The sequence below is a fragment of the Stenella coeruleoalba genome, assembly GCF_951394435.1.
Source record: "Stenella coeruleoalba genome assembly, chromosome: 6".
NCBI lineage: Eukaryota > Metazoa > Chordata > Mammalia > Artiodactyla > Delphinidae > Stenella > Stenella coeruleoalba.
Genome location: NC_137151.1, coordinates 31,861,108 through 31,871,153, shown reverse-complemented (window position 1 = coordinate 31,871,153; position 10,046 = coordinate 31,861,108). Strand labels below are relative to the sequence as shown.

General features: G+C 43.6%; 1 long non-coding RNA gene across 1 annotated transcript in view; it reads right to left on the bottom strand.

Moving 5' to 3' along the window:
• Positions 1-1,565: 1,565 nt before the first annotated feature.
• Positions 1,566-10,046, bottom strand: part of LOC307188209 — a 1,799,555-nt gene continuing 1,791,074 nt past the window's right edge. The window contains exon 5 of the long non-coding RNA XR_013828832.1: positions 1,566-1,743. This is a non-coding gene — a long non-coding RNA (uncharacterized lncRNA). The remainder of the gene's footprint in view (positions 1,744-10,046) is intronic.

Genomic DNA, 10,046 nt, shown 5'->3' with positions numbered 1-10,046 from the left:
GCTCTGTTTACAAGAACCTCATTTACAGTACAAGTTCAACATCGCAGAAAGTGAAAAATGGAAAGAAGTTGTGGTATTTACTTACAAAGCAATATCACTCAGCAATGAAATCTGTGTCATCAGGCCCTTAGCAGCACAATGAGTGGATTCAGGTATGATGATTCTAACTGAAGTAAGTCACACAGAAAAAGAAACATCATAAGATATCAGTAATACACGGAATGTAAACTTGGCTACACAGGAACTGAATTACAGAACAGAACAGGGTCTCAAATTTAGAAAACCAACTTATGCTTGCTTAAGGGTGAAGGTGAGTTGGGGTGCTGCATAAACCAGAGATTGAAATGAGCACAGATAAAGTTCCTTAAGTCAAATATGGAATAGACAAGAGCTACTCCTTGCTCAACGAAATGGACTCAACACCGCATATTAAACGCCTAAGAATGTACCTGACTAGTAAGTATCTTAAAACCTATGGATTGCTATGCCTCCGAAAGAGAATCAAGCATGTGTACAGGGGCATAAACGCAGCAGTGATAGGATTGGAGAGGTTCGGTGAGCAAATGAAGACCCTTTGAAGTCATATTGCATGGTACCCATTACACGGGTCTCAACTCTCCAGGTTTAAGGTATTCTTCCTTCAGCTAAAACATGCATGTGGAACCCAAGTATGATCAACCATGTGAACAGGAGATGTGTTCAAATATGTCTCAGTTTTCCTCCCCTGGTACTCGGGTGCAACATTCCAGACGCTTTACTAACACTCTCCCCACTTGGAGAGTCAGCGCCTTTAACCTCCTGTTTGGCCCAGTTTGCAATTTCTGCGGAAGATGAACAGGAATAGCGAGAACCAATGAGAGGCTAGCTGGAGGTGTCTGGACGGGCAAATTTAACTCTCATTTCCCACCAGGAAGAGGAAATAACCAAAGGCTCAGCGTGCCGTACCGGAACCAGATTAGGGCCTGAAGCCATCCTGCGGTGTTGCGGCCAGGTCACAAGAAAGCGAGTTGAAGAAAGGAGCTCAGGGGCACTGTAATTCAAAAACCTGCAGAGTTATAAATGACAGCTATCGTCCAAAAATAGACTGAAGTAAGGCTGCCAAGAGGACTTGAAAGCGGGGCAGAATTGCAGGAAACCGATTTCAGGAGGTAGACTGGAATTGCATTGAAAGCATAGGAAAAGAGGCAGAACGTCCACAATGATGCACTTGGCCAAAAAGGGCGTATGCGTTTTTTCCTGAATATATTCAGGAAAAAACGCATACGCCCTTTTTGGCCAACCAAGCAAGCTTGCAAAGGAAATCTGCACTACAATGAAGTCTCACTTCCCCCCGGTCAAAAGGGCCATCTGAAAAAAGTGTAAAATCCAGAAAGGCAGGACAGGCCATGGAGAACTGGGAGCCTTGTTATGCTGATGGGCGGGATGTAAATTGCCAACAGACAATTGGGAGAAGTGTATGGTGTTTCCTGAAACATCTAAAAAACAAAGCAACAGAACCTAGGGCACTTCCACTTATGGGCCTATAGCTTAGGGAAATTAAAATCAAAAAGACACAGCCACCCCAAAGTTTGGAACGGCTCTGTTTACAAGAACCTCATTTACAGTACAAGTTCAACATCGCAGAAAGTGAAAAATGGAAAGAAGTTGTGGTATTTACTTACAAAGCAATATCACTCAGCAATGAAATCTGTGTCATCAGGCCCTTCGCAGCACAATGAGTGGATTCAGGTATGATGATTCTAACTGAAGTAAGTCACACAGAAAAAGAAACATCATAAGATATCAGTAATACACGGAATGTAAACTTGGCTACACAGGAACTGAATTACAGAACAGAACAGGGTCTCAAATTTAGGAAACCAACTTATGCTTGCTTAAGGTTAAAGGTGAGTTGGGGTGCTGCATAAACCAGAGATTGAAATGAGCACAGATAAAGTTCCTTAAGTCAAATATGGAATAGACAAGAGCTACTCCTTGCTCAACGAAATGGACTCAACACCGCATATTAAACGCCTAAGAATGTACCTGACTAGTAAGTATCTTAAAACCTATGGATTGCTATGTCTCCGAAAGAGAATCAAGCATGTGTACAGGGGCATAAACGCAGCAGTGATAGGATTGGAGAGGTTCGGTGAGCAAATGAAGACCCTTTGAAGTCATATTGCATGGTACCCATTCCACGGGTCTCAACTCTCCAGGTTTAAGGTATTCTTCCTTCAGCTAAAACATGCATGTGGAACCCAAGTATGATCAACCATGTGAACGGGAGACGTGTTCAAATATGTCTCAGTTTTCCTCCCCTGGTACTCGGGTGCAACATTCCAGATGCTTAACTAACACTCTCCCCAATTGGAGAGTCAGGGCCTTTAACCTCCTGTTTGGCCCAGTTTGCAATTTCTGCGGAAGATGAACAGAAATAGCGAGAACCAATGAGAGACTAGCTGGAGGTGTCTGGACGGGCAAATTTAACTCTCATTTCCCACCAGGAAGAGGAAATAACCAAAGGCTCAGCATGCCGTGCCGGAACCAGATTAGGGCCTGAAGCCATCCTGCGGTGTTGCGGCCAGGTCACAAGAAAGCGAGTTGAAGAAAGGAGCTCAGGGGCACTGTAATTCACAAACCTGCAGAGTTATAAATGACAGCTATCGTCCAAAAATAGACTGAAGTAAGGCTGCCAAGAGGACTTGAAAGCGGGGCAGAATTGCAGGAAACCGATTTCAGGAGGTAGACTGGAATTGCTTTGAAAGCATAGGAAAAGAGGCAGAACGTCCACAATGATGCACTTGGCCAAAAAGGGCGTATGCGTTTTTTCCTGAATATATTCAGGAAAAAACGCATACGCCCTTTTTGGCCAACCAAGCAAGCTTGCAAAGGAAATCTGCACTACAATGAAGTCTCACTTCCCCCCGGTCAAAAGGGCCATCTGAAAAAAGTGTAAAATCCAGAAAGGCAGGACAGGCCATGGAGAACTGGGAGCCTTGTTATGCTGATGGGCGGGATGTAAATTGCCAACAACCACTCGGGAGAAGTGTATGGTGTTTCCTGAAACATCTAAAAAACAAAGCAACAGAACCTAGGGCACTTCCACTTATGGGCCTATAGCTTAGGGAAATTAAAATCAAAAAGACACAGCCACCCCAAAGTTTGGAACGGCTCTGTTTAAAAGAACCTCGTTTACAGTACAAGTTCAACATCGCAGAAAGTGAAAAATGGAAAGAAGTTGTGGTATTTACTTACAAAGCAATATCACTCAGCAATGAAATCTGTGTCATCAGGCCCTTAGCAGCACAATGAGTGGATTCAGGTATGATGATTCTAACTGAAGTAAGTCACACAGAAAAAGAAACATCATAAGATATCAGTAATACACGGAATGTAAACTTGGCTACACAGGAACTGAATTACAGAACAGAACAGGGTCTCAAATTTAGAAAACCAACTTATGCTTGCTTAAGGTTAAAGGTGAGTTGGGGTGCTGCATAAACCAGAGATTGAAATGAGCACAGATAAAGTTCCTTAAGTCAAATATGGAATAGACAAGAGCTACTCCTTGCTCAACGAAATGGACTCAACACCGCATATTAAACGCCTAAGAATGTACCTGACTAGTAAGTATCTTAAAACCTATGGATTGCTATGTCTCCGAAAGAGAATCAAGCATGTGTACAGGGGCATAAACGCAGCAGTGATAGGATTGGAGAGGTTCGGTGAGCAAATGAAGACCCTTTGAAGTCATATTGCATGGTACCCATTCCACGGGTCTCAACTCTCCAGGTTTAAGGTATTCTTCCTTCAGCTAAAACATGCATGTGGAACCCAAGTATGATCAACCATGTGAACGGGAGACGTGTTCAAATATGTCTCAGTTTTCCTCCCCTGGTACTCGGGTGCAACATTCCAGATGCTTTACTAACACTCTCCCCAATTGGAGAGTCAGCGCCTTTAACCTCCTGTTTGGCCCAGTTTGCAATTTCTGCGGAAGATGAACAGAAATAGCGGGAACCAATGAGAGACTAGCTGGAGGTGTCTGGACGGGCAAATTTAACTCTCATTTCCCACCAGGAAGAGGAAATAACCAAAGGCTCAGCGTGCCGTGCCGGAACCAGATTAGGGCCTGAAGCCATCCTGCGGTGTTGCGGCCAGGTCACAAGAAAGCGAGTTGAAGAAAGGAGCTCAGGGGCACTGTAATTCACAAACCTGCAGAGTTATAAATGACAGCTATCGTCCAAAAATAGACTGAAGTAAGGCTGCCAAGAGGACTTGAAAGCGGGGCAGAAGTGTAGGAAACCGATTTCAGGAGGTAGACTGGAATTGCATTGAAAGCATAGGAAAAGAGGCAGAACGTCCACAATGATGCACTTGGCCAAAAAGGGCGTATGCGTTTTTTCCTGAATATATTCAGGAAAAAACGCATACGCCCTTTTTGGCCAACCAAGCAAGCTTGCAAAGGAAATCTGCACTACAATGAAGTCTCACTTCCCCCCGGTCAAAAGGGCCATCTGAAAAAAGTGTAAAATCCAGAAAGGCAGGACAGGCCATGGAGAACTGGGAGCCTTGTTATGCTGATGGGCGGGATGTAAATTGCCAACAGACAATCGGGAGAAGTGTATGGTGTTTCCTGAAACATCTAAAAAACAAAGCAACAGAACCTAGGGCACTTCCACTTATGGGCCTATAGCTTAGGGAAATTAAAATCAAAAAGACACAGCCACCCCAAAGTTTGGAACGGCTCTGTTTACAAGAACCTCATTTACAGTACAAGTTCAACATCGCAGAAAGTGAAAAATGGAAAGAAGTTGTGGTATTTACTTACAAAGCAATATCACTCAGCAATGAAATCTGTGTCATCAGGCCCTTAGCAGCACAATGAGTGGATTCAGGTATGATGATTCTAACTGAAGTAAGTCACACAGAAAAAGAAACATCATAAGATATCAGTAATACACGGAATGTAAACTTGGCTACACAGGAACTGAATTACAGAACAGAACAGTGTCTCAAATTTAGAAAACCAACTTATGCTTGCTTAAGGGTGAAGGTGAGTTGGGGTGCTGCATAAACCAGAGATTGAAATGAGCACAGATAAAGTTCCTTAAGTCAAATATGGAATAGACAAGAGCTACTCCTTGCTCAACGAAATGGACTCAACACCGCATATTAAACGCCTAAGAATGTACCTGACTAGTAAGTATCTTAAAACCTATGGATTGCTATGCCTCCGAAAGAGAATCAAGCATGTGTACAGGGGCATAAACGCAGCAGTGATAGGATTGGAGAGGTTCGGTGAGCAAATGAAGACCCTTTGAAGTCATATTGCATGGTACCCATTCCACGGGTCTCAACTCTCCAGGTTTAAGGTATTCTTCCTTCAGCTAAAACATGCATGTGGAACCCAAGTATGATCAACCATGTGAACGGGAGACGTGTTCAAATATGTCTCAGTTTTCCTCCCCTGGTACTCGGGTGCAACATTCCAGATGCTTTACTAACACTCTCCCCAATTGGAGAGTCAGCGCCTTTAACCTCCTGTTTGGCCCAGTTTGCAATTTCTGCGGAAGATGAACAGAAATAGCGAGAACCAATGAGAGACTAGCTGGAGGTGTCTGGACGGGCAAATTTAACTCTCATTTCCCACCAGGAAGAGGAAATAACCAAAGGCTCAGTGTGCCGTGCCGGAACCAGATTAGGGCCTGAAGCCATCCTGCGGTGTTGCGGCCAGGTCACAAGAAAGCGAGTTGAAGAAAGGAGCTCAGGGGCACTGTAATTCACAAACCTGCAGAGTTATAAATGACAGCTATCGTCCAAAAATAGACTGAAGTAAGGCTGCCAAGAGGACTTGAAAGCGGGGCAGAATTGCAGGAAACCGATTTCAGGAGGTAGACTGGAATTGCATTGAAAGCATAGGAAAAGAGGCAGAACGTCCACAATGATGCACTTGGCCAAAAAGGGCGTATGCGTTTTTTCCTGAATATATTCAGGAAAAAACGCATACGCCCTTTTTGGCCAACCAAGCAAGCTTGCAAAGGAAATCTGCACTACAATGAAGTCTCACTTCCCCCCGATCAAAAGAGCCATCTGAAAAAAGTGTAAAATCCAGAAAGGCAGGACAGGCCATGGAGAACTGGGAGCCTTGTTATGCTGATGGGCGGGATGTAAATTGCCAACAACCACTCGGGAGAAGTGTATGGTGTTTCCTGAAACATCTAAAAAACAAAGCAACAGAACCTAGGGCACTTCCACTTATGGTCCTATAGCTTAGGGAAATTAAAATCAAAAAGACACAGCCACCCCAAAGTTTGGAACGGCTCTGTTTACAAGAACCTCGTTTAGAGTACAAGTTCAACATCACAGAATGTGAAAAATGGATAAAGAAGTTGTGGTATTTACTTACAAAGCAATATCACTCAGCAATGAAATCTGTGTCATCAGGCCCTTAGCAGCACAATGAGTGGATTCAGGTATGATGATTCTAACTGAAATAAGTCACACAGAAAAAGAAACATCATAAGATATCAGTAATACACGGAATGGAAACTTGGCTACACAGGAACTGAATTACAGAACAGAACAGGGTCTCAAATTTAGAAAACCAACTTATTCTTGCTTAAGGGTAAAGGAGAGTTGGGGTGCAGCATAAAACCAGAGACTCAAATGAGCACAGATAAAGTTCCTTAAGCCAAATATGGAATAGACAAAAGCTACTCCTTGCTCAACGAAATGGACTCAACACCGCATATTAAACGCCTAAGAATGTACCTGACTAGTAAGTATCTTAAAACCTATGGATTGCTATGTCTCCGAAAGAGAATCAAGCATGTGTACAGGGGCATAAACGCAGCAGTGATAGGATTGGAGAGGTTCGGTGAGCAAATGAAGACCCTTTGAAGTCATATTGCATGGTACCCATTCCACGGGTTTCAACTACCCAGGTTTAAGGTATTCTTCCTTCAGCTAAAACATGCATGTGGAACCTAGAGTATGATCAACCATGTGATCGGGAGACGTGTTCAAATATGTCTCAGTTTTCCTCCCCTGGTACTCGGGTGCAACATTCCAGACGCTTTACTAACACTCTCCCCACTTGGAGAGTCAGTCCCTTTAACCTCCTGTTTGGCCCAGTTTGCAATTTCTGCGGAAGATGAACAGGAATAGCGAGAACCAATGAGATGCTAGCTGGAGGTGTCTGGACGGGCAAATTTAACTCTCATTTCCCACCAGGAAGAGGAATTAACCAAAGGCTCAGCATGCCGGGCCAGAACCAGATTAGGGCCTGAAGCCATCCTGCGGTGTTGCGGCCAGGTCACAAGAAAGCGAGTTGAAGAAAGGAGCTCAGGGGCACTGTAATTCACAAACTTGCAGAGTTATAAATGACAGCTATCGTCCAAAAATAGACTGAAGTAAGGCTGCCAAGAGGACTTGAAATCGGGGCAGAATTGCAGGAAACCGATTTCAGGAGGTAGACTGGAATTGCACTGAAAGCATAGGAAAAGAGGCAGAACGTCCACAATGATGCACTTGGCCAAAAAGGGCGTATGCGTTTTTTCCTGAATATATTCAGGAAAAAACGCATACGCCCTTTTTGGCCAACCAAGCAAGCTTGCAAAGGAAATCTGCACTACAATGAAGTCTCACTTCCCCACGGTCAAAAGGGCCATCTGAAAAAAGTGTAAAATCCAGAAAGGCAGGACAGGCCATTGAGAATTGGGAGCCTTGTTATGCTGATGGGCGGGATGTAAATTGCCAACAGACACTCGGGAGAAGTGTATGGTGTTTCCTGAAACATCTAAAAAACAAAGCAACAGAGCCTAGGGCACTTCCACTTATGGTCCTATAGCTTAGGGAAATTAAAATCAAAAAGACACAGCCACCCCAAAGTTTGGAACGGCTCTGTTTACAAGAACCTCGTTTACAGTACAAGATCAACATCGCAGAAAGTGAAAAATGGATAAAGAACTTGTGGTACTTACGTACAATGCAGTATCACTCAGCAATGAAATCTATGTCATCAGGACCTTAGCATCACAATGAGTAGATTCAGGTACGATGATTCTAACTGAAATAAGTCACACAGAAAAAGAAACATCATAAGATATCAGTAATACACGGAATGTAAACTTGGCTACACAGGAACTGAATTCCAGAACAGAACAGGTTCTCAAATTTAGAAAACCAACTTATGCTTGCTTAAGGGTAAAGGTGAGTTGGGTTGCTGCATAAAACCAGAGATTGAAATGAGCACAGATAAAGTTCCTTAAGCCAAATATGGAATAGACAAGAGCCACTCCTTGCTCAACGAAATGGACTCAACACCGCATATTAAACGCCTAAGAATGTACCTGACTAGTAAGTATCTTAAAACCTATGGATTGCTATGTCTCCGAAAGAGAATCAAGCATGTGTACAGGGGCATAAACGCAGCAGTGATAGGATTGGAGAGGTTCGGTGAGCAAATGAAGACCCTTTGAAGTCATATTGCATGGTACCCATTCCACGGGTTTCAATTACCCAGGTTTTAGGTATTCTTCCTTCAGCTAAAACATGCATGTGGAACCCAGAGTATGATCAACCATGTGATCGGGAGACGTGTTCAAATATGTCTCAGTTTTCCTCCCCTGGTACTCGGGTGCAACATTCCAGACGCTTTACTAACACTCTCCCCACTTGGAGAGTCAGCGCCTTTAACCTCCTGTTTGGCCCAGTTTGCAATTTCTGCGGAAGATGAACAGGAATAGCGAGAACCAATGAGAGGGTAGCTGGAGGTGTCTGGACGGGCAAATTTAACTCTCATTTCCCACCAGGAAGAGGAAATAACCAAAGGCTCAGCGTGCCGTACCGGAACCAGATTAGGGCCTGAAGCCATCCTGCGGTGTTGCGGCCAGTTCAAAAGAAAGCGAGTTGAAGAAAGGAGCTCAGGGGCACTGTAATTCACAAACCTGCAGAGTTATAAATGACAGCTATCGTCCAAAAATAGACTGAAGTAAGGCTGCCAAGAGGACTTGAAAGCGGGGCAGAATTGCAGGAAACCGATTTCAGGAGGTAGACTGAAATTGCATTGAAAGCATAGGAAAAGAGGCAGAACGTCCACAATGATGCACTTGGCCAAAAAGGGCGTATGCGTTTTTTCCTGAATATATTCAGGAAAAAACGCATACGCCCTTTTTGGCCAACCAAGCAAGCTTGCAAAGGAAATCTGCACTACAATGAAGTCTCACTTCCCCCCGGTCAAAAGGGCCATCTGAAAAAAGTGTAAAATCCAGAAAGGCAGGACAGGCCATGGAGAACTGGGAGCCTTGTTATGCTGATGGGCGGGATGTAAATTGCCAACAGACACTCGGGAGAAGTGTATGGTGTTTCCTGATACATCTAAAAAACAAAGCAACAGAGCCTAGGGCACTGCCACTTATGGTCCTATAGATTAGGGAAATTAAAATCAAAAAGACACAGCCACCCCAAAGTTTGGAACGGCTCTGTTTACAAGAACCTCGTTTACAGTACAAGTTCAACATCGCAGAAAGTGAAAAATGGAAAGAAGTTGTGGTATTTACTTACAAAGCAATATCACTCAGCAATGAAATCTGTGTCATCAGGCCCTTAGCAGCACAATGAGTGGATTCAGGTATGATGATTCTAACTGAAGTAAGTCACACAGAAAAAGAAACATCATAAGATATCAGTAATACACGGAATGTAAACTTGGCTACACAGGAACTGAATTACAGAACAGAACAGGGTCTCAAATTTAGAAAACCAACTTATGCTTGCTTAAGGGTAAAGGTGAGTTGGGATGCTGCATAAACCAGAGATTGAAATGAGCACAGATAAAGTTCCTTAAGTCAAATATGGAATAGACAAGAGCTACTCCTTGCTCAACGAAATGGACTCAACACCGCATATTAAACGCCTAAGAATGTACCTGACTAGTAAGTATCTTAAAACCTATGGATTGCTATGTCTCCGAAAGAGAATCAAGCATGTGTACAGGGGCATAAACGCAGCAGTGATAGGATTGGAGAGGTTCGGTGAGCAAATGAAGACCCTTTGAAGTC